General features: G+C 44.3%; 2 long non-coding RNA genes across 2 annotated transcripts in view; both read left to right on the plus strand.

The window, feature by feature from the left end:
* The window catches only part of LOC138568939 (uncharacterized), a 73,744-nt gene extending 52,909 nt beyond the window's left edge, over positions 1–20,835 (plus strand). The window contains exons 2-3 of the long non-coding RNA XR_011303013.1: positions 19,877–20,045; positions 20,757–20,835. This is a non-coding gene — a long non-coding RNA (uncharacterized lncRNA). The remainder of the gene's footprint in view (positions 1–19,876; positions 20,046–20,756) is intronic.
* Positions 20,836–24,257, plus strand: part of LOC138568940 (uncharacterized) — a 316,876-nt gene continuing 313,454 nt past the window's right edge. The window contains exon 1 of the long non-coding RNA XR_011303014.1: positions 20,836–20,861. This is a non-coding gene — a long non-coding RNA (uncharacterized lncRNA). The remainder of the gene's footprint in view (positions 20,862–24,257) is intronic.

The raw sequence follows: 24,257 nt of genomic DNA on the forward strand, positions 1-24,257 counted from the left end.
ATTCACCTTTATTCCTAGAAAGACTAATGTCATGGCTGGTGCCCTATCTTGGAAACCATTGGATCAAAAAATGACATTTCTCAAAGAGAAGATGTTCCCCGATTCTACCTTCATATTCCTGGTTACCGACTACTTGGCAACCCTGCGGAAGGCCACATCTACCTAGGAAACCGAAATTTCCAAAGACAAAGTCAAAGACAAATTTAACTTTGTATTCGAAGATGGATTATTTTTTCACAACACACAACTATACCTTCCTACACAGGAACTGAGAAAAGAGGCTCTCCGCATGAACCACGACAGTTATTGCTGGACATAGAGGAGTAAAAAATACACTTTCGCTTATCAATAGATATTTCTGGTGGCCACAAATATCCAAGGATGTGACAAACTATGTGACCTCCTGTGCAATCTGCAGTCAAACCAAAACCTCACGCCAACACCCCTGCGGATTACTTGTTCAACCTCCCAAACCCTGGCAGCAAATCTCCACAGACTTCATTGTGGATCTTCCCCTCTCTAATGGACACACTGTCATCATGGTCACTAGCAATTCCTTTACAAAATTAGCCCATTTTGTAGCAATCTCTAAAATACCTAATGCAGCACAAATGGCCACAATATTTCTTCAGACCATTTTCTCAAAACAGAGCCTCCCGGCTACCATCATCTCGGACCGCGGGTCCCAATACACTTCCCAGTACTGGACTCTTGTATGCAAATTCCTAGGAATACAATTAGTTCAGGATTTCACCCACAAACCAATGGTCAAACCGAAAGATTAAATCAAACTCTGGAACATTATTTACGGTGTTTTGTGTCAGCTCTAAAGGCCAATTGGAAAGATCTGTTACCTCTGGCAGAGTTTGCCTATAACAGTTCCCACCATAGTACCATCAACAACTCCCCTTTTTCTGTACTTATGGGTATCACCCTTGCAGCATATCCACAGTGCCTCTATCCAGCTCCCCTAATCCCTCTGTAGATACCTTGATGGATTCCATTAAAAAAGGACACGCAGAAGCCCTTTCTGCATTCACAAGTTCTACAAAAGACACAGGCTGACAAAAAGCGATGCTGGTTAGCTTCTAGATTTCTACCTAGCCATTTGGTTCCCTCCAAACTATCCCCTCGATACTTTGGGCCTTTTACCATTATGGCTACCATGGAACCAGTAGTGTACAGGATACATCCCCCCCTGGATCCGAATTCATCCGGGCTTTCATGTTTCCCAGGCAAAACCCTACCTATCGGATCGGTTTGACAGGAAAACTCACACCTCACCACCTCCGATTGACACTCTGTCCGGTCCAGAATACGTAGTCGCCGGAATATGTGATTCCCGCTATTATCGGGGCCGACTTCAGTATTTAATTGACTGGAAAGGATATGCTCCATGTGATCGCACTTGGGAACCAGCTTCCCATGTAAACGCCCCTATATTTGTCGAACGATGTCGCAGGTCACAACCCTGGAAACCAGGTCCCTATCCCACACAAGGGGGGCATACTGTAACACATAGGTATTCCTTGTGGAAGAGATGGAAATACCACAGGTGAACTTCTAATTTTCCCTTTCCAATATGGCTGCCTTTTGGTCCTTTCCGTTGATATGCTTTCACCAGTCTAGTGTTTTCCAGCATGGCCGCCATTCCTTTTAAAGTCTCTTATATCTCGCCAGTAGGCGCGTTACTTAAATGCTGATTGTGAGCATTCTGCCGGTCGGAACTCCACTGATCTGGAATTCAAGTAAGAGCCTTTCTTTCTTCCTTTCTATTCCTCCCCTTCTTCTTAGAACCTATTCCGACTACTTTTCTTTACCCTAAAGCACATTCCCTGCCTCTTATTTCAGGAAGATATTGAGCTAACACTCCTCCCTGTCTCACACGCGCCCAACACAAAATCACCCTTTGTGTTTTTCTTCTTCGCGTGCAGGGACAGATTTACGCTGACCATAACGAGAGAATCATAACCTCACTCCATTATTCTCCTTCGGGTTTCCACTCATTTTATTGTACGGATTACCTTTCGGGCATTAAACCTGCTGCGTTCCCATGTGCACGGTTTCCTAGCGGATTTCCAATCTACGAGTGCCGCGGTCCCATGTTTACAGCAACAAGGCTAATTTAAACATTTCATAACGCGTGCAAAGTCCCTCAGCGTTCTCTCTCAGTGGAACACTGCTGCTATTACAGCGCCTTTAGCAAGAAAACTCTATGAACCTCGTGTGAACCCATGTGTGACTGCCAAGGACTTCTACCAATTACGCAACTCGTTCTTCGGGAATTTATATTACGCAACTCGTGCCTCAATATCCTGTTTCTGCACAACACGTGCACCATTTCTCCTGTATAAGAGATAGAACTCTTATCTACGGTAAGCACAAACACCTAATCACTTGGGGCTTCTCCCATATTATCCTCACCGTAATATTCATCCCTATTATCCAGTTCCCATCTGAAATCCTGTTTATTTTCTCCTTCTTTCATACTGAAGACTTCACAGTGCATTTGTCCAAGCAAGGAAACTGTTACGCTCACCTGGTATCCACAGGGACGCCCCCCAGCTGGGTTACTCGCTGGTATGCTTCTCAGCTTTGCCCTGATGTGGTCTGCGGGGAAGGTTCTGCCTTGTGGTAGAATTAGGCGTGCTCTCCATCCTGCCTTCTTTGCAGGGGCGCGTTGTCTTTCAGCGCGAGTGGAATGTCCGGACTGGTGCCAGCCGAGAGGCGACCAGCCAGATAAGCCTTTTGAGCAGTTTGTAATTTGTAAATGTCTCTACAGCTTTCTTTAATGTTGCCTCTATCTTCCTCTTTTAGGTTGTTCTATCCGGGAGGTTTGCAGATTCGAGGAAGCTGTTCTCAGTAGCTGCGAGTATTTAAAGATGAAGACTGCAGGTAACATGCTGCTGCTAATGATGTTCCTTTTGTCTCCTTGCAGGTTCTGCTTCTCCGAGGTTCGAGGGAATAGCTGGACATGGTGAGCGTCACGTTGCAAGCTGCAAATTAACACGAAGCATGTTCTTCAGTCAGGGTGTGGTTTATATAGCCCAGGTAAAGTAGTACCAGGGAAAGTAGTTCCAGGCCTGCCACACCAAAAACACTAGACCGCATAGCTTGGTTCCTAGGAACCAAGCTATGTGGATGCCTCCATGTTGGCTGACAATACAATAAAGTAGTTCCCAAGCACATTGTTGTTCATGGTGTATGAGCCTGGCGACATTGGCACCAGGACTGCCCCCATGAGGGCTTTTGAAGAGCATGCCAGGCTCTAGAGGCCCGAGTCTTGACTCCATCTGACCAATGGGTTTGCCAGAGGGGGTTTTGGGTGAGGGTCATGACAGAAACATCCCTTTCCACACTACTCCTGAAATCACAATACTCCTGAAAACATCTTTAAAGAACACATTTTTCTCTACAAGGGTTTCTTCCCCAGGAGGGTTTCCCCTACTGGATCCTTGATCCTGAATTCCCACTTTCGGGTTGATGGGTGTAGTTAGGAAGACTCCCCACTTGCATCTCATTATACCTGTGTCCTTTCAGGTAAGGGTTCTGTGAACCAAAATATTGCATACTTGCTAATAGTCATAACATTGTCACACTCTGTGTAAATAGGAAGTGTAAAGATTTGTGGCGGAATTGACCGTAGCCAATTTCACTGTGAATCTGTTTTCACTTCGACAAATCAAATTGTGCTACATCCCAAATCCCCCACCCCTTGCCCTACTTACCTTTTTTCTCCCTGCCGCCTCTGCCATTCCTCCTGCACCCCTGCTGCGTCAGATCCATCCCTCTAATGCAGGTCAGATCCTGCATCGCAGTGTCCCTTTTTCTTTCTTTTTTCTTTTTTTTTGAAAATCTTCAAGCGGTCGGGTGCGGGGGACACTCCCGCAATCCCCTCTGATATTATAGTGAACAAGGGTGCGGGGGACAACCCCCGCAGCCCTTGTTTACTATAATGCCATTTGAATGGGAGATTTGGTCGCAATGATCGTATCGATCAAGTCTTCAATCAAATCTCCCATTCAAACAATTTTTTTCGGTCACATTGGTTATTACTAGTCAAAAACATAGATGCCCAAAGGACTTACACTTGCATTGGCTACCTATATCCAAGTGGATGCAATTTAAATCCTTGTGCATAGTTCCTTGTGCTTTCTATGGCATTGGTGCAGAGTACCTTCAGTCTAAATTTCATCCATACATCCCTGCCAATCACTTTGTTCGCAGGAGGCTCATCTTATTCAAGTGCCACGTTTTAGACTGTCCCACATTGGGGGTTGTGCCTTCTCAGTAGCAGCAGCTAAGCTTTGGAACTCACTTCCTCCCCTACTCCGTGCTACTAAGAATCATCTCTTGTTTTGACAATACCTAAAAGACTTCCTCTTTTAAGTCTGGGACCACCTGCTTTCTGGCTGCCTTTTCCTGTTTGGTTTTTAGCATCAAGATGCCCTTGGTCGTACGTTGCGCTTTATAAATAGCTAGAACCTAACATAACAAGCAGTCTTCAATACCACAACTATTTCCCAAACTAAGGTCATTATTGCTTAATTGACCTATGAAAAGTTACCAGCTCCCTTATGATTGTGTAATTGCTATTTTCTGGATCCTCTAGGTACTGACAATGGTTACACTTTCGCCATAATGACTGTGTGCTCCCCAACACATGATCCCTGGTATCGACTTCAATACATGTTTTGGATGATTTATTTATTTGAGTTTTATAAGAAGCCAACTGCGAACATACTCGCTTTGTACTGCCAAACGTAGAAGGAAAAAGACGTGGGCAGGAGACAGATCTTCAGAGCCTTGAAACATTTGGTTTGGGTAGATTTAAGAGAAGGGCAAAAACAGAAGTGCAAGGAATGGGGTGGAGAGTAAGTGCAGGCCACAAAACAGAAGAGAAGTTCATAAGAACAGTTTATGGGGCAGTAATCTAGAGGTATGCAGGGAGGAGAAGGTGATGTCAACTAAAGGAAGTCCACAGATAAAAGAGAAATCTGGATGTTCCTGAAGAAGGCGCAGAGTTTGAGGTTAAAAGCTCTGAGAAAAAGTAACGTCTTGCTGCCTTTTCTGAAAAGTGTATTGCTAACATCTCAGAGAGAGGCAAGCAACTCATTCCACAGGCTGGCACCAGCAGTAACCATTGACCTGTAGCTGATCCATGTGTCAAACCTATGAAAGGTTATAACTTGTTTCATAGCCTATTTAAATTCATGAAATGCTCTGACACATTTCTCGACACTCAGAATGAACCTTAAATTTAACCTTGATTTAACCTTAATTTTAAAAAAACACATTGGCAGTCTTACAGACAGAATTAGAAATACTTTTAGTGCCCTACCCGATCAGCCCAAACCACAGTTGTAAGGTGATCTTTAATGGTTGTGCTTGTAACATTAAGCTTTTCTTTTAGGAGCCCTGTTTTTCATTACAATCTTTCTTTGTATATTGTAAGCCCAAAATTGAAACTTCCTCCACCTTTTATTTGATATTTTTCAAGCTTGAGTAAGGCCCATCGTGCGAATAACCAACAGCCCTTGGAAGTAGGTGTAATTTTTCTCTTTATTGTTTCTCAATGATAAGTCTGTCTTAAATATACCCCTCTTATAACACCAAATATGTCATGCACTTCCTCAGCAATACTGCTGACTTAAAAGGGCATGCAACGATAGAAAGGACATGAATTCTGGAACAAGAGGTAAAATGGTGTGATTACTTGTGCATCTTATTTAGTGATGTACAGAAGAAATTGCCACAGTGAAAATATATTTTCTGGTTTGGGTTGCTAGAACGTGGTATATGTTTGGCAAGGAATAATGGTTCACCCATGTGCTATTGTTTAAGTCCCTTCAATCTATGCTTGGGTATTGAGTTTCTTTTGCCTTTGATCTAGCACAACGAGAGGCAACAAATCTGAGCACTCAATGGGCTTCACAAAATCACATAACTCCACAAGTTGAGCTTGCTAAAATTGTGACATCGAATGTCCAGATTCTACACACACACACACACATACACATGTCTCCTCTTTTGTTCTAGTTCTTCATCTACTTCTCTTCGCTTTTTTGCTTCCCATCTAGCTCTTTCCTCTTTTTGTCTGATCTTGTCTCTCCTTACCCGTGCTCTTCTTTCTTCCTCCTCTCTTCGACTCTGCATTCTTCTATCTCTTAATTTCTGTACTTCCTCCTCTTCTCTCTTCCTTTCTTGATTATCCCGTTCTTCTATTGCTCTCTGTCTGATGTCATACTTCCTTAGTTCCTCTGCCCTTTCTTCTTTTTTTTGTTGCTCATCCTGATACATCTGTTCTCGCCGCTGTCTGCTCTTCCTTTTATGCTCATCCCCTTTTAATCTCTTTAGCTGGGGGTAAATCCTGCCAAATCTGTGATTTGGCGGAGCCTTAAATGCGGCAGTAATAGCGTTACTGCCACATTTAAGGGTTACCGCCAAACTCGTGATGACCCTGTATGTCTTCTCGACCTTTCCTCAATTTTCCTTACACAATTGTCGCTCTTCGACACCTTAATTTATCACAAATACACAAACAGAAAGACTAGTCAACTCTTCACACTAATCCTCAGTGATCACTCTTTTATCACTGCCCCTTATAATACCCTGATCACAGGATTTAAATTGTTATCTTATATGGACATGTCCAATAAGTAGCCTATTTTACTTTGACTGAAGTATATAACAATTTCTTCTGAACCCCCTTGGGTTAGGACTCCCAAGTTTTCTCTCTCGTTACACAAGAGAAAATCACTCTTTACTTTTCCTGATACTTTTCACGTTACTTTCTAAACTACCCATTACTTTCCTGTTACTTTCTAAACTACCTGTTACTTTCCCATTTACTTTCTAAACTACCACAATCCCATCCCCTCAGTTTGCCATTCCCCTTAGTCTACTCACCATTTGTTCGTTTAGCTCAAGGCCTTCTGTATCGACTCCCCCTTCCAATCGCCACTTTCGCCTGCTGTCCATAGAGCACCCGTGGAAACCAGGAGGGATTTTGTCAAAGAGGAACCTCTCCCACCATCTCGATTTTCTTGCAAGAATTCAATATCTGGTGCGCTCCACAGGAAACCTTGTGATCTTCCGGCTAGATGGCGCAGGGCGTCCGATCATCCGAAGTATTAGAGTCTACTGGTCGATGGGTCTCACTCCCAAACCATCCTCTGCTACCAAGTGAACCCTTATGGTCTTTTTAATTAATGTAACACATCGTACGATGGACGGGATACAGAATAACTCTTACACCAATAAGAAGACCGACTCAGGAAGTTGGCAAAATGTGTCTGTTTTATTCTCAATGATCTAAAACAGTGAATACAACGGACATCAATGGAAGTCACAGAGCATAGTCTCCAAGCATTTCATAAAAAACAGTACTCATATAACAAAACCTCGTCATACGTGACGTCATACTACGTGGCAAGCTAAGAAAACATACGCGGTATTGTGATAGGACTGAGGGTAGTATCTAAGTATACTTTCTATAAGGGATTGGATTGTGATTGGGTCTCTATAATCAGGTGGGCAACACATACCCTCCCTTAGTGCAAGTCATCTTCAACAGTTATTAGAAACACGATACATCACTGGCTCTCAAACTGTAAGAAACTTGACACTCATGGTGTTATCTCTTTGCAACTTAACAAGGGATACCTCAGGGTCTCACATTCACTGTTCTTCAAGGACTGATAACCAGTTTTGGCTGCCTTAGCCTTTGACACCAGGCCAAGCAGCCTTCCTTTGGTCCATCTTTGAGCTACGGCTTATTTCTCTGCTGCGACACACACAACTCCTCCTCCTTTCTCCACGGGTTGAGCTTACTAAAATGATTACATCAAATGTCCAGATTATAAACACATATACATATTAGCGGCACCGCCGGCAGTCTATTCACTATGTATAGTCAGCCTTTACAATTACTTAGTTTACGTACGTTACGGCATCTGTACAGTTATAAAATGGCTTGCATGTTCTGTAGTGCTTCTCACACATGTCATCTTCATTCCGCACATGAAAGTCTTCTCGATTCTTTACTTTGCCATCAGATTCTATAAGGTCTATGCCTTTTCTTCTTCCGTCATCCTTCTTAGTGCTTCACACTCCTGTCTTGTGGTGATGTCACCAGCCTCTCCTTTTCACATCTTCACACTTCTTCGGGGATCTGTCATCTCTTCGGGGACACATCAGATAGGGTTGTCGCAGTGGATACCTTATCTGAAAGGCTTTTTGTGTATTCGGCACCATCGCTGGCGTTGCACATGTCGCAATTTCCGGTTTCCAACATATGGGCAGAATAGGGTTGGGACTTCCTGCAGAGGCATTCCGCTGCTCCTCTACACTTTGGATGAATGACTTGTGCTCTTATGACAAATTGGATTCTGCTCTACAGAAATACAAGGATGAGTAGGGGCGAAAATGCACATTCAGCCCTCACACTTCTACTAACCAAGAGCCAACACAATCACAAAGGTAAAACAGGCACAGTTAAGAGATAGTCCTCCTCCGCCTTTTGTGGTAACATGGGCCGAGGGAAGGCTATGCTATATGGGTGTGAATGTCTCGGGAAAATAGCTCAGGAGCAATGCGCTCGCATTGTAAGCAAGACAACACGGAGCAACACAGGTTTGATCCCCGGGTCCGCGCTTAGAAACCTCTGGATATTAAGTGCATTATAAATGACCAATTACAATGTGATTCTGTAGTGAACCAAACAGCAAAGCATAACCGTCCAAAAAAAAGGAAATGTGCAATCAAGGTTCTATACAAATAGATAGACACAGTTTAGCGATATACCTTCTTTGCTTTTTGTTGTAATGTGGGCCGAGGAAAGGCTATGCTCTTAACAGGGGTGTGAATGTGATTCACCTGGGACCTAAACAGCAAAGCATAACAGTGCAAAATAAAGGGAATGTCCACAAGAGGTCCAAAGAAGGTTCTATATAAATAGATCTACTTTAATAAAATACATCATCTGCAAAATAACGAAATATAAAAACACTACACAAAACCCACCCTGAGGAAAGGACGGAGAATAATCAAGGATAGTACAATGCAGCACTCTGACTACTGAATCAGGGGTGTAAGGCAAATACAAACCACAATGTTCTTTAAAATGGATATGTTTCTTGGATGCAAAAAGGGAATTAGTGACCTAACCAGTCTCTAGGGCCCAGAACTGGATGAAGGGGCAGTTAATAGTACCTTTCTGCAGTTCCTGTCGGGCTTAGCTCTTTGTGAATGGGTGTGACCTTTGATTCCTTTTCCCAGGCCAGCTTCCTGTGGTGTGGATGCCCCTGGGGACAGGGTTTGACCTGCCCTTGCAATGGAACAAAGAGAGGCCATCTCGCAGGGCAACAGTCCTGCCAGTGGGCAGGGGAGCCTTGTCTGGAACAAATACACGTCACCTTCCACAGCTGAGCTTGGCTCACAGGAGCCGACACATGTGATATCAAATTGAATGTGGCTGCAATGATCATAAGTAACACCATGCCTTAACTCAGACACAGCTTTATTTTAAAGTCTACCCTGCCACCATGTATGTATGTATATAATGGATTTATAGCGTGCAGCAACATCAGTTCTATGTCAAAATGTCCCCAAGAAAAATGGTCAGGTGAAAATGTAGTCAGCAAAAAGTTGTTTTAATTAAAAAATGTAGTCATTTAATTCAAGCAATGCAAAGTATGAACATGTTGTCAGTAATGGGTCGTCAAACAAGTGATTTTTAAGTATAGAGAAGTACAAGGCTGTAATGCTAACAATTACCCAAATCTCTATTAAAACATTCACAATGACCCTAACTCCATTCCCAACCCTTACCTTAGCTCTAATTACAATCCTGGTTCTACCCTCAACCCTTACTGAACACTAATCTTTCAGCCTGTTGAAGCATTTTATTTGCATGTCACTCAGGACAAACCAACAAATAAATAGAAAATGAACAGTGAACCTAGCTCCAACCCCAACCTCCAAAGTCCTTCTGCCAGCTGCGGTTTTAGTCAAACTGAAGGGCTCTTCCAATAAGATGTGGTAGAGAGTTGGGAATCCAAACATTGAAATAGTCTACCTGGTTGAAAAGAAACCCAACAGATGTACGGCATAGCCTACTTAATTTAAGGCATTTCTTCCCTCTAGCCCCTTGTCTTGGTTTCTGCCCTGAGCCGGCACATTGTGGCTTTTTGTGGATGTGACAACCCTTGGAGCTTTGATTCTCACATTTAACAGGCTGTGTTCATCACCATCACTCTGAATAGAAATGTTTGCCATGAAGAAGGCTGGGCTTGTTGACACATTTAGAGCTATGCAGTCGAAACTCGAGAAGGCCAGCAATTGATTGGAAGCAAACTCAAGAAGATCTACAATTTGTTTAAGCCAGAGTGAGGCAGCTTCAATCTGCGAGATTGGCTTATGAAATTTAGCAGGCACTTTTGCACTTTTGTACTGTGGACTGGTTCATTGCAGTCATCAGATTGTAATAATTGTCACCATCTGCACTTTATTTGCGTTGTTTTGCACCCAGAATAATTGTTCTTTGCGCTGTTTTGCAATCATAGCTGTTTTTGCACATTCAATTGCATTATGGTTCATTTGTATGTAGGTGATGTCTGATAGGACGAATTGATGATTGTGAGACTATGCATTTGCCTTGTGACTGATGAGATGTTATGATATATGAATTAATATATGGTGGTCACTTTTGGTATTCTTGTATTGTAGGTTGGTTTTATTAATTAAACAATCAATAAATAAATAGTTTTTTAAATCAATTACCAAATTGTCGTGTTGACACTGCAGTGAATTCAATTTAATGTGGCATAGGAGATTCCCTTTTTGTGTTACTTTTGGATCTCCACCCCACTCCCTGCAGGCCAGCTACTCTGGGTATGACATCACAAGCAAACGATGCTGCACATTGGGAATCAATCATATATAACGGTGGGGGCTGGGGGGGGACGTCCCTTTGTGAACACTTTTTTTAGACTCCCAATAGAAGAATTCACTGAAACCTGGTTGGGCGTATAGTCTATTCTACAGTCTTCTAGCAGAGAGGTGTAGATCAGAGACATCCAGGGAAGATGCGTTCTCCTTTCCATAGCCATCTCAAGTGGCCATTTGGACTGATCTGTTGATTACTGGAACTGAGATCATGTTCGATGGAGGTGAAGGATTCTTTCAGGTGCCCTCAGCCAAACCTCCTGGAGTGAAAGTGCAGAGAAACTGACTCATCATGTCCCTGGAGACCCTGGGCCAAGCCTGGGTCTCCTGCAACTTAGAAGCCCAATAACTACCCTGAGCTTCAAACGTATTGTGAGCTGCATCGCTTCGGACATCGCCTGACTGTCCCAAGCTTCTACGTGCTACGTGCTGTTGTTGCTTGTGAACTGCACTGCACTGCACTGTGTGTTGTAATCAGTCGCCAAGCTCACCTGCCTGATGCCGAATCACTGCTTCACAAAGCGCTTAGAAGCCTGTCTTGATGTTGTTGAGTTGCAATAACAAGATAAAAAAGGTATTTCCAGTAGTCTGTTCTTCCTGGCCCACTTTTGAGGACTTGTAATATCTCTCTGTCCACCTTTTTCCAAATATCTGCTCTTAATGCATGCATTCCTGCTGAACTGATAGCCTGTCTACCCTCTGTCTTCCAGACCCACAGTGCTCCTTCAGGACGAACGTCTGCATGCGCTGTGCTCTTATCTAGATGGGTGGGGTGTTCTAGTTTTGATCAATAGCTTGCATTTTTGTAGTTTAATGAAAGGTCAATGTTTTTCTAGAACTTTGGTTGGACATCCTTTTATGTTGGATTCATTGCACTGAGGTTGTTTGCATTGATACTGTTTCCATCTCACATCCCTTTCTGGAGAGTATAGCTGCTGTTGGCCTATGCTACCCTAGGTGGCAACATGTTCAGGTGGGGCCATCTTCACCTTTATGATTGGGATTACTGTTGGTTTAGTAGTAGTGTAGGACTGAGTGGGCGATTCGCTACTCTTCCCTATACTTGTGCAGAGCAGCTGTCATTTTCACAGATATAAAAGAAAATGCACCTCAGCATTAAAAATCGCTGCACAGGTTTTGCAGAAATCTGAAGCAACCCAGGGGTATTGTGGGGAGCTCTCATTCAGATACATGTTTTAAAATGGTACTTTAAAATAGTGCACAGCCAATGTTGTGTTAAAATATGGGTATGAAGCCATACAGTTTACAATCTGTTTTGTAGGGTAACACCTGAATAAATCCAATAGATGCCAACAGCAGTACATAGGCGCATTTCCCAGATGCATTTTCATTATGTTTTCGCTCACAATATATGCCAATATTTGACCCCTGGAAGAAGACATTTTCATGCTGACAGTGACCCATGGTGCCAGTATTGCCACTGTAAGACGTTGTTCAAGCTGACTGTGCCAATATATGCTAGTTTCCGCATGTAAAAATACCCTTATGGTTACTTTTCCAGTATTGTCAATGAAAATGCTGTCTGTGCCATTGTATGACAGTATTACCCTGTAATTGCAGCATCATATATGCTTTACCCATAGTTCCATTGTAAGAAAACATGCTTGTGTAACTATGGGCCAGTATCACACACTGCTTTGCTTTGCCCATAATGCCACTGTATGAACATTTGTCCATTCCTGTGTATGCCAGTATCCATACGTAAGAACACTCATGTTCTCTTTTCTCACAGTGCCATTGTATGAAAATTGGCCTCTTCACAAGCCCAGCGGTAACCGCGCCATCACACTGGCAGGTTGCCGCCAGACTTGCAAATTTTACTGGCGCCTGACTTCCCGGTACCACCGGGGTATTCTGACCCGGGCAGCCGGAAAGTCAGGCGCTGGTAATTCTGTAAGTCCCCATTCCCATGGAGTCCAAAAGGACTCCATGGGAATGGGGACCACGGAAGCACCGGCCCCGTTAATAACGGTGCTGCTGCTTCTCTGTAACTCTGCGGGCGGGTGCCGTTCCGCCCGCCTGGACTGACCCTGGTGGGCGGGATGCCACCCGCCCATAGAGTCGTAGTGTGCCGGTCCGAAAAATAATGGTGCTGGTAGGTTTACCTGCACCGTTGTTTCCGGACCGGCACACTCATAATTGTTCTGGCAATGCCAATACCCCCCACGTAAGAACACAATCTGTTTTGCCCATAATGTCATAATAAAATATGTCAATTCTGGCTGTGCCAGTATCTCCATGTAAGAACATACATGTTTGTTTTGCCCTTAATAGATTCGTAGGAAAACCTGTCAATACTGACTTTAGCAATATGTGTCAGTCTCCCCATATATGAACACACTCCACTTTGCCGTATTGCCAGCATGAAAACATGTCCATGCTGGCTATGGCATTGTTGGTTTCCACTGAACACTGAAGTTTTGTTCATAATGCCATGGTAGGCAAATATGTCTGTGCTGACTGTGCCAAATGTGTCAGTATCCCCACATAAGAACACCATTTTACCCATAATGCAATGGTACGCATAAACTCCCATGCTGGATGTGCCAACAATGTGTCAGTATTACTCCTCACAGTGGGCCTTCAATTACACTACACATCCCATGCCCCAGACTGCATTCCCCATCCCCCTACTTTCCCCAGCCTACCCTCTACACATAAACAGCCCTACATACACATTGCTCACACTCACACTTGCACTATTGCATGCTTGCATACGTACATACCTGCACACGTTGTTTTATTAATTTGCTTAATTGCTCCTCTGCTTTGCGCTGAGACGCTTACTCCGGTGCACCAATCCTGCTCATTCTGCAGGTAGTAGGCAGCAGGAAGGGGAGTTGTCTAACACCACTCCCTGATGCCTTATTGGGGTTGCAGAGCGCCTGTTGCTCATTCCCTAGCACAGCCTGAATTGCAGGCATGCACAAGAGCATCCCTACAAGTTTTTGAGCCTGCAGTACCCCATACAGAATGGCCAGTGGGCTATGCAAAGCTGGGGAAGCAAAGCATCCCTTGGTATTGCACGGTTCATTGGGCAGGCACATTGGGGGTACCTAATGGCAACCACAACCCAGTTGGCCCAGGAGCGCTTCCACAGCTGCACACTGCAGCTGTGGCAGTGTTCAGGATTTCACTGGTCTGGCTTTCGCTCCTCAAAATGGGTGGCGGATCAATTTCTCTGTTGACTATGGATGAGCTGCCACAGACTAGTTTGCACTGTTAGCCTTCATCCCCACCGCTACCTTGCTGCCCAATGGAAGCTAGGATAAAATATTAAACAATAAAGTGACCAGTGTACTGCAGTGCCCCTCCCCTCAAAACAGGGGAACGTCAATTAATCATTCAAAGAGTCTCCTCCTACCCAGGGCTATAACTGCGGCAGTACGCCATTTCATCTGTTAACGTGCCATCTCCTACTACAGAACAGGGTAAGAACCGAGGGGTCACCCTTCTATTTTCGAATTAGGGACACCTTATAACTGGATACTTAGACATTCTTTCTACATTTCCATAGATAACATTGAAAGGTGGGTGTAGACACGGGCATGAGATGATCCCATTATCCTATACAGACAACACAACAAGTGGCCTCCAGGCGATTACTGCAGAAGAGGTCATTATTGCCTTGTATTCCCCACGTTTCATATGTATTGCTTATAGGGGCTCAGTGATACAATTGCTCCTTCTCTCTCTACACATGCCATACAGACCTGTTGACACTGCAAGAATAGCGCTTATTCAAACCGACGCCTCGATTCAAATGAATACCAGTCTCTGGAGCAGTCCAAGATACAGGTGAATTCCGAATTAACCACCAATTATATCACTGGTATATGAATATAGACAATACCGCAGAGTACACTCACACACATTTCTCGCTTACTTTGTAGACTATGTTGGAGTGTGAAGAATTTCTGAATTCATAAAATTGAACATTAATTTGTTCCTAATGAAGGGATAGATATTTTCCTGAAAAGCGTTGAGCTTCATGCATTACTGTATATAATTGTTTTGATTAAAAATATTGTTTGTCTAAATGTCGTGTATTTGTAAACACATTATAAGAGGTTCACTTGACTGTGCACAGGATTTAACTTTAGTAACTGAAATTACCTCAATAGAAACCTCCATAGCTTCTGAGTGGCTGTTACCAGTAGTAAGAGTGTGCAGGGAACGGGAGTGTCCGTCAACTGTGCACACTTTTTTCCTTTGCTATTACCAGGTTCTTCAAAGGGACTTTATTGAGCCTCACCATTCTCTTTTGGCCCCTTGCTGGGTTGTTCTGTGGTACCTCTGTTGTCTTCTGGGTTTCTGGGTCGGAGCTCTGCATGCCTACCCCAAGTACTTGGGATTCCCCCTCCCCTTTCTTTAGCGGATGCTGGCCAGGAATTTGTCTCTCCGCCCTTCCCTTTTCTGGATACCTTTCAGACTGCAGTTTTCTAACCCTCCAGCCAAGGGTACGTTTTCTCGGCTGAGCCACATGCAGGTTCTGATCAGTTTCACTTTCTTGTGGTTTTTGAGTTCCTTCCAGGCTCTTGTCCAGTCGACTTTTGAACAGCTCCTCTCTTGTACATGGCCAATGCCGGGTCAAGGGTCAGAGCCCCTCTTGGCTTTTAGCAATTGTTGTTTACTCAAGGTATTATGGCTCTTGCTTCTAGCACTCAAATGACTCTTGGCATTCTGGGTCAAACAGAGTGCAGCACTGTTCAGTATCCTGCTCTTCTCTCTGGTCCTCTCTTTACCTCCACCAACCTTTCAGATCCATTTCATGACTCCCAGACCACCTGCCTCCTTTTATTCCATATTAACTCTTTGCAGAGATTGAGTAATGTTTTGGATGCGTGAAATAGTTCCCTAGTTAGCCAAGAAGGTTCCACAAACAATTCCTTGGAATCGTTGTTCGACACATAAATGGTAACAAAGATACCTTTAGTCGATCACGTAAAAATCAAGTATGCAACATTAATAAGTAACAATAATAAGCCAATAGCGCTTGTTATAGCAATGCTTTATTTAGATAGAAAAATCCTAAAATAATGGGTCTCATTGCGAGGATGGCGGCAGCAGTGCCTGTACTACAGGTACGGCTGCTGCCGGTATCAATTTTTTTCCGGCACCCGCGAATGTGCAATTACCGGGTCACGCCGAGTTTGCCGGACCCGGTAATTGCCCATTCGTGGGTGTCGGTAATAAGGGACTCCCCATTCGGCACAATGGGAATGGGGAGGGTGGTAGCACTGGTAGCGTTAATAAAGGTACCGGTATTACCATCAAGTTCTGATTGCGGGTGCCGGTATGGCCACCTGGTCAGACCAGGTGGCTGCAAGGACACCCTCAAGCAGAACTCCTAGTATGGTGGTTTGGTAACAACGGTGCCGGTAGCGGTACCGGCACCGTTGTTGCCTTACCGCCATACTCGTAATGAGGCCCAATGTTTCAACAGCTAGGATAACGCTAACAGATAATTTTAACTAGACATAATAAAGAAAGTTCAAAAAAGGTCTCCTTTCAAACGATATATTCTCTCCAGTGTACAAAGATCACCAGTGCTCCCGTAGGCCCCTTGTGCATTTCTAACTCATTCATTATGCATCTCGATAGGTCTTGCTGTGTCTGCTGCTTCCTGCATACTAGGGTTCCTACCTTGCCACAGTTTCTACTGAACAGAATGGGTGGATGTTTGAAATATAAATTGCTCAACAATGTATTCATCGGCTATGCCAGTGAATTTACATGTGACAGTCAGCCCTCTGAGTGTCGCAATATGGTAGTCCACACTCTCCCCTTTGCATTGTGTCCATGAAAAAAGTATCTCCCTAGAAGAGTATTGGTTTCATATCCAAAGTGGCTTCTAAGCTTATTAACAACTTTATTGTGCTTGGAAGAGGATCCGATGCCTGCTTTCCCTCCGGTCCTTGATCTGAGGCTCGGGTAAATGGCGGAAAATTGAAAGGCCATCACTGTCCGAGCGTGCTTGTGCGGATGTGCTGCTTCCTTTTGCTCATCGCTAAAATGAGGCCCTCCCACTGCCTTTGAATAAACTTGAGCTAACTATATTTCTCATTGGACAGGAGGGTTACCCTTGGTGCTGTTAGTAATGGAAAATGAGTGTCCAAATTCTGCATGATACCCTATGCACAATCTGCTTGAGTCACCATGCTGTAGTTTAGCACAGGTGTAGTTGGTGTGCATGCTCGGTAGACTGTTGTATATCTCATTGTCAGCTATCAGAATCCTTGTCAGGTTTATGCACACTTTGACCCTGGAAGAAGGTTAAGTGGAGATATAATAGCTGCCTACTTGTGTGGTCTCTGGCTGTGTCCCAAACGTGAGCAAGATGATAAAACAAGTCCATGGCCAGGATCACCCCACCCTATGGTGAACGTGGCACAGAGCCATCCTGCTCGAGCAGCAGCTTAATCAAGCATTCTTCATGGCATGGGCCGACTACCTTTCCCAGGAAGATGCTGCTGCATTTAATTGCCACAATCTCCGGGCTTACTGACTATGAATCCTTCATGAGAGAGTTCACGGGAATGGTGAGCACGCATGATACCCAATTGCATGACTGCCTGATGATTATCCCATGGTGGTTATTCGGGTCAGGGTAGCTGCACAGTGGGGGCTGTTACTGTGCATAGTAAAATACAAAGCTACGGGGCCTCATCTACCCTGAGAAAGGGTAGTACAGGTCAGTGGCAGCGTGTTTGTTGTGGAAGCAAGACGACGTGAAGCAACACAGGTTCGAATCCCGTGTCCGTGTATATATAAAAAAAAAACAAGTATAGAATTCATTATAATTAGTGCAGGGTGTGAAAATTGTTCTTGTAGGGCTCCCTGAGCAAGCAGATTGAAAATAGTTCCTCTGAATCCTAAGGAAAAGGCCAACAGGCCCGGGCAAGGTTCACTGATCTACTGCCACTGGATGCTGCTTATAGGTCCACTCTGGCCCTCAAAGTAAATGGTTAGGGGTGATGTTCTTCTGCTGTCTCCAGCTGCACACGTGCTGGGTGTGGACCGGCTGGTTGCCTCTGTAGCAGTTTGAAAGAAGTAACAGGACCAGTCGCTAGCAGTATTTTCTCCTGTATGATGTTTGTATGAACACTCAAAATAAATAGCTACACATGTGACTCTTTTTTTTTTAAATTGGCACGGGTTTCCTATAATGGGTACTCCTGTCATATTACTCGGAATCCCAATACTGTATCTGCACCTCTTTCATCATGTTGACTAGCAATACCTATAGATGGCACCCTTGCAAAATACAAGGGTAGATAATTATTGAAACTTTAGTTGGATCACATTTCCGGGTGGGGGGACTAATCACTTGATTTGGCCACCATAGGGCGTGCATTAAATGTGAAATTGGGTGCAATAGTTGCTTTAAGTCCTTTCAGCAGCTTTAGGTGGGTTCTCAAGAGCTTGGTTAATCAAAGACCTGTTTGGTGTAATACTTTTTCTGGAATAGAAATGTTGATTGAGCTTTTTCATATATGAAAATAAAAAGGGACCCCAAAAATAGTTTTGAATATTTTTCCTTTTCATAATGGAGAGTTTATTTTAACAATTGTTGTATTTTACCCCTAACTAATACAAATAATTCTTGCACTATTTGAGGGAGCATTCTAGGACGGTTCCCAAAGTTATAGAACAATGGTAAAACATACACATAACATTGTTATATGGAAAGGTTCCTAACGATAAATCAGCCCAGGATTTCTCTTAACACATCTTCAGTGTTTTGCAAAGTCAGAGTCTCATATTTTTAGCAACCACGCAGCAAAATTATCTTCTGTATGGTTGGGGTTTATGTACAATATTTTGTTCATTGGTTTTTAATTTTTATCAAAAATACTCCATCTAAAAATATAAAATGTAATCTAAACTGAAAGTCAAGTTGTAATACACTACAAGGACCGTATGGCCAGCAACTAACAAAAAAAAGGTGATGACACCTCTAACCCCCCCATTAAAAAAAACAAATCTGGAGTCAAAGACAAAATAACTTTTCATGCAGTCACTACAGTGCAAGTTGAGAAAGTGGGAGGACATTGTCCTTTTGGTTCCTCACCAACAGCTCTCCCCACAGCTTACTTTACGACTAGTGTATACCTTGTGCCTGTCAGTGCATTTCAAAAGGTCCCATCTTGTCTCTACTCGCGGGCTGAAATATTTAGGCTTCATTTGGGACACATCCATGGGAACATTGTCCTCTCTGAATAGCAGATTCTCGATCCCAGCAGATATGCTCAGAGATGATTGGCTCTTATTAGGTACAAGTGATTCTTTTCAAAGGGTCCCAGAATGTATGGCTTCAAGTGTTCTAGTAATATCACTTGTCAGGTTGCACATGTGGAAAACTCAGCTTTCCTTGGCTTATTGTTGGTAATACGTATCTCAACCACAAACTACTATGATCTTGGTGTCCTCCCAGGTCAAATAGGACATCTGCAGGGGATGGTCTACTCCAATCCATCGATGGGATCCCCCTTAGCTCTCCAGATCAGGCTCGGGTGATAATGACAGATTCCTCCTTGTCAGGGTTGGGAGTGACTCTCGACAACCTTCAAGTACATAAACATTGGGACTTGCAAAGGGTCATAATCAACATTTTCTAATTAAAATACATTTTTCTAGCAATGCAAGCATTCCATCCCATCATTCACAGCAGCAGGTTGTTGATCCTAATGGACTCGGCCACTGCAATGTTTCCCTTTAACAAACCAGGGGGCATCAGGCCACCAACCCTGTTCTGTCTTGTCGTAGACCTTTGGAACTGTTGCACTAGTCAGCATTTTTCTGGTAACTCATTTTGTGTGAAAACTGAACAATTGGGTGGACAAGCATAGCAGGAGCGCACAGGGGAAGGGTAAATCGCAGTGGTGTTCTTTCTCATATTTTCCAGGGAATGGGAATCCCCACAGATGGACCTGCCTGTGAAAGAGATCAACAGGACGTGTCAACAGTTTGAATTTCAAGGAGGGAGACGGAGAGATTCCCTGGAAGATGTTTTTGTCCTGGATTGGTCTCACCAACTGAAATATGCTTTTCCTCCACTTTCCCTGATGGGCAAGGTGATGTAGATATTTTGTAAACTGTCACATTTATTTACCCGGCATTTGTATGGCGCCTATACACAAGTGTTTCCAGGTGCCACAAGACAAAGTGGGGAGGGGGCAAGGGAATCAAAACAGTAGAGCAAACAAATAACGGTTATATTGGCCTTGTGACAATCCTACCGTCCAAGTGCTTGAGAGGTAGTATGTGCTGGGGTAGAGGGGTAGAGGAGGAAGTGTAAGAGTGGGGTGCCCCGAGGGAAGTTGGGCTGGGAAGTGCTGGGTGGGTCAAGGTGGCAAGTGCCAGGGGAAAAGAGGGAAAGGGAGGATAAGTGCGGTGGGCAGAAAGGACCAAGTCTGTAACAGGGAGCAGAGGGCACGTGCTGGCAAAAGATGCAGGAGGGACTGGTAGGGGATTGACTGGCCCCTGTGTGACTCTGAGGGGACCAGCCCCCAATCCCCAGTCGCAATGGCAGAAGGAGAGTTAGCACAGGAGGGGAAGAGGGAAGGAAAAGTAGAACAGGAAAGTCTTCAGAAGTTGCCAGAACCTTCTGATTCTGATGGATCCTTAAGGCCCAGCAGAGTGGTTTACAGACTTTCATCTCCCTCATGTTCTGTGTCAGTCACTTCCTTCAAACGAGAGTTGAAAGAAATGCCAACTGTGCCGGTGTTTAAGCCCAATCTTTTTTGATTTTGCCTGTGTAAAATAATGTTTCTTTTCTCTCGTAGGAAGTGAACTCTGTTAATCAGGCCTCCTTATCTAAATGATCCATGCTGAAAATGTATAGTACACAGTTGCTGGACGCTGTCTATTGGCATCCCAGAAACTGCCATGTAAGTTGACAACTCACCAGACCCCTTTGATTAAAGCGCTATATAAACACTGTAAATATAAATACAAAGAACATTCCTGAAACTGTCTGCTCCAATCCAAATTATTCCAACAGGCATGTGCTGCCCTTAAAACTGGGCATCCACAGTTTAAATCACATATAGCTGTGTTTTCCCAAGCTTGGTGGCAGTTTGGTTACATTGAAATCTAAACCTATTTCGAATGGATTGTGTCCTCCCACGTATTCCTCATTTTATGATAATTGTATCCCAGCTTCAGCTGCTTCGGAAACATTTTTCACCAGGGGCGATGTGTTCGAGACCGCAGAGTCGATGTCCCTCGAGGGCTGCCATTGGGCGTCAACGTCATCCGCTGTATAAAGGGCCCAAGCAGCGCCCGTTACCTCAGTTCCGTTTTTCTGATGCAACTGCTTCGTGTCACTAACGGCGCATCTAAAATATCTTCGACACTGTCTTCGTCTTCAACTCCCTCCACACCCAAGACAGGGTTAAAAAAATGTCTAAAGTGTGGCCGGAAGATGTCTATTACCGACCCCCATCGGAATTGCCTCTGGTGCCTCAGCCCAGACCATCGGGTTGATGAGTGCGGGTCCTGTCAGGCCATGTCAAATAAAGCTCTTAGGGAACACAGACAAAAGGATTCGGACTAATCCATTTAGAAAATCTCGTCACAAGTCGAGGAGGTCAAGATCGGAAAGTTGCTCGAGGAAGTCTTCCTTGTCTTCGACGAAAAAGTCAAGAAACCAACGTCATAGGTCTTTTTCCCCCTCGTCCTCTTCAGAGAGGACAGTAACTTACTCTTCAAAACACGATTCCCCAGAAAAATGGGAGGCCTTCAGGGCTTCGATGTTGAAAATATTTGAGAAAACGGCCCAGACCCCCTCGAAGTTGCTGCGTGGTGATCATGCCTCTACTCACTCCAAAAGTGACAGAGGAAAATCAAGATCCAAACACCTAAGGGTTGAAAAAGAGATCAGAGTATCTTCAAGGGAAAGTTCCCCGACACCTCACTCTAAATCTAAGCCTCCGGTGCACAAATCGGGGCAAAAGGAATCAGCATCGACGTCGAAGACAAAACTTGACTCAACATTGTCGACGACCATAGCGTCGAAAACGATTACAAAGATGGCGTCGACACCTGTAGCTTCGATAGCATCGAAGCCTTCTTCGACAACAACAAAGCCTCCTTTGACACCGTTGAAGCCAGCGTCTAACCTATCGAAGCCTTTGACGCCTTTATCGAGGCCTTCTCTAATACCAAGGCCCAAGTCGATGCCATTTTCTATGCCTAGACAAGTTCCACCTTCTTTGCCTGAAAAGGCTTTTCACTCTCAATCTAGACAGGAATTCTTTACATCCATGTCTTCTATATATGAGAAACATTCCTCTGAAGAGGATGTCACTCCAGCTGGAGTTAGATTTGGGGCCAGAGAGGTCCCTGAAGAACTAGTGGACACACAATCAAGAATAACACACTTGTATGATTGCCTACAAAATGCCAGTGGCTTGGACACTTCTCCTGAAGTGGATTCTGAGAGGCCAGACCCTACAGATCATGCTGATCCCAGTTATAGAAATCTTATGGGAAGAGTCATCGATTTTATGGAATGGAAAGCAGCTTCCCCGGATTTTGACCAGGATGACATGACTGATATCTTGAGTGAGGGTCCCTTAAAAGATCCTGTTTTACCATTCCATAAAGCTTTACAAAAAAGGGTAACGGTAAATTGGAATAATCCCGATTCGATTCCAGCAGTGAATAAAAAACTGGTTCCAAAATATAGACCAGCCTTATCAGACCCAGAGTATTTATCCAAGCATCCCTCTCCCGAAAGCCTGGTAGTTCAAGCTGCAACTTCCACTAGGCAATCAGCTTATCCATCAATACCATCAATATAGCTTCTTGGCTATAGTGAAGGATGGTAAAGAGGCTATGGAGGAATGCCTTCAGTCAGGATTGGACACTGCGGATAGTATAAGCAGGTCCATTGCTTCTAGCACGGTCTTGCGCAGATTCGCATGGCTTAGAAAATCTGGATTTGCACCTGATGTGCATTCTAGACTACTTACTATGCCCTTTGACGGCTTGAGGTTGTTTAGCAGCAAGGCAGATGAGAGCCTGGTGTAGCTGCAGACCTCGAAAGCGGCAGCGAAATCACTTAGCGCCGCTATAAGACAACCTCATCAACACTCTTACGCAGACTCATTTTCCTGTAAGAGTCGCCCTTTTTGCTTTTATTCCTCTTTTGGAAAAGGGAGAGGGCAGGCCAGTCCCAGAGGCCAACAGAGAAAACCTTTTCATGGTGGAAAAGGGAGAGGTGCTAGACCAGCCACAGCAGCGGCTACAACCTCCTCAGCCACTGTTGCAACCGCTGCAAAGCCACTTTGAGGTCTTAACCCACGAAACCCCTGCGGGAGGCAGAATCACACAGTATCTGGATGAACGGCGGGGCATTACGTCAGATGCTTGGGCACTAGAGATAGTGACCCATTGTTACTGTCTTCCTTTTCATCAAAGACCTCAAGATCATCCAACGGGAGCCAACTCTGTAAATATTCCAGATCCGCTTCTTGTGCAGGAGATTTTAACCCTGCTAGAGAAAGGTGCAATAGAACATGTACCTGTAGCGGAGAGGAACAAAGGGTGGTACTTCCCCTATTTTCTCATCCCCAAAAAGGACAGAGGATTGAGACCCATCTTGGACTTGAGAAGCTTGAACAAGTTCTTCAGGAAGGTCAAGTTCAAGATGGTGACCCTTTCTCAGATCCTTCAGGCTCTTCAACTTCAGGACTGGCTGGTTTCATTGGACCTTCAGGATGCTTACTTTCATGTGCCAATTCATCTCAAGCACAGAAAGTACCTGAGGTTCTCAATTGGTGGTTCTCATAATCAGTTTAGAGTTCTACCATTTGGGCTAACCTCCGCCCGAGTGTTTTCACCAAACTGATGGCGGTGGTGGCAGCGAGTATCAGAAGAAGGGGGATTCATGTCTACCCTTATCTGGACGATTGGCTAATAAGGGCGAGTTTATCCAAATGAGCCCAGGAACATCTGGCCTTGACCTGCCATTTCCTACACAGTCAGGGCTTCTCCCTCAATTACAAGAAGTCACAAATGATTCCAAGCCAAAAACTCCAATTCATCGGAGCGATCCTGGATACTTCCTCGGGAAAGCCTCGCCTCCCGAGGAGAGCGCTTACCACATTCTGCAGATGGTAACGAAATTTCAAAATGCCTTACATCTACCGGCATTCGACTTCCTAAGGTTGCTAGGCCTCATGGCATCGTGCATTTTTTCTGGTGCCAGAGGCCAGATTAAGAATGAGATCCCTTCAGTGGGCCCTCAGGACTCAATGGTCCCAGTTTTTGGGGGAGAT

Source organism: Ambystoma mexicanum, chromosome 2q (genome assembly GCF_040938575.1).
Source record: "Ambystoma mexicanum isolate Mex_15411 chromosome 2q, UKY_AmexF1_1, whole genome shotgun sequence".
NCBI lineage: Eukaryota > Metazoa > Chordata > Amphibia > Caudata > Ambystomatidae > Ambystoma > Ambystoma mexicanum.